Genomic DNA, 1,259 nt, shown 5'->3' with positions numbered 1-1,259 from the left:
CATCAATGCCACTGCAATTAGCACGCAGGTTAAAATGTTAGACGATGACGTAGCATAAATCTAGCTTATTTACAATGAGTAGGCTGAAAAGATAAAAAAGCTGGAGCAAAATAATTAGCTATTTCCTGCGATAAAGATAGTGGATGTGCAGAGATAGCTACGAATTTTCTAGAGCTGGCAGGGTTTCTGATTCCTAGCCATCCCTTCGCATCTAGAAGCTGACAACAGCTGTTGTGAGGCAGCTTGGGCATTACCAGAAAATCCAGAGACTCCGGGGCCGGGGGAAAGTGGTGCATCCCCCCCCCCCCCTCACTTTAGTGTGACAGAAAAACTGTTTCATGAAATACCAGAGCCAAGAAACCGAAGTTGTAGAGAAGAATAAGTTGGGTTTGGATGTGACAATAGATATTTCTTTAAGTGAGCCTTCGTGGCCCAGAAAAATAGTGGCTCCTTGGTGTCAGGGATAGAAAACCTGTATTTATGCATAGATGAGTTCAGTATATCCACAGCACAAAAATCCATTGAGGCAACTTCTTGAAACACCTCTCGAAACAGCAAGGAGAAAGTTGGGAAAGCAGTTTCAAAAGTCACTTCAGTTCAGACAGTTCTGGTCCCTGTAAGATTCAGGGGGTAAAGTGTAAAAGGATTTGAAATGCTTTTGGGTAGAGTGTACAGGTTAACCGGTTATGATTTAGCCATTTTATCTGACCGCAGAGAGAGTTCTGCTCTGTACTAGATAATTATTAAGACATAAAACACATGATCTCTGCTGTGTATTTAGACATGATGATGATTAGGTCTGTCTGGATAATTCCAATTACTTCCTTTTTTTTTTTTTTATTGCATTGGGACCATAAATATTTTCATGGTGACATGTAATTATTAAGAGGTACAAACAGTAATAAAAATTCTTTAGGCTTAGTTAAATACAGAGAAATATACAGGAAAAATCAGAACTTTAAGGGGTATTGAATGGGATTGCTCATTTTGTTTCCACTGAGCTGTGTTAGTTTACTCTGAGCAAGGATCAAAAGTGGTATTTTCATTTAGTTATAAATTCCTATTGTCCTGCTCCAGACTTTCTTTTCTGCTTTTTCTTCCCCTCTCTGTTTAGAACCCCAACTCTTATCTCTGTTGCTGTTGATATTATTCCTGTTTCCGGTAGCAAGAAGAGCTGTAAAATTTCACATTTCCTGGGAAATAACCCTGTTGTCTCCGAGCCTGAGTAATTGCTTTCTTCAGGCAATAGTGCAGCACTT

General features: G+C 39.5%; 1 protein-coding gene across 1 annotated transcript in view; it reads left to right on the top strand.

Annotated features, from left to right (window-relative positions):
* SLC6A5 (solute carrier family 6 (neurotransmitter transporter), member 5) overlaps positions 1 to 1,259 on the top strand; it is a 31,365-nt gene that overhangs the window by 6,362 nt on the left and 23,744 nt on the right. The window lies entirely within an intron of this gene.

The sequence above is a fragment of the Pygoscelis adeliae genome, unplaced genomic scaffold (assembly GCF_000699105.1).
Source record: "Pygoscelis adeliae isolate BGI_AS28 unplaced genomic scaffold, ASM69910v1 Scaffold171, whole genome shotgun sequence".
NCBI lineage: Eukaryota > Metazoa > Chordata > Aves > Sphenisciformes > Spheniscidae > Pygoscelis > Pygoscelis adeliae.
The sequence above is the reverse complement of the archived record's forward strand: the minus strand, read 5'-3'. Positions and strand labels throughout refer to the sequence as shown.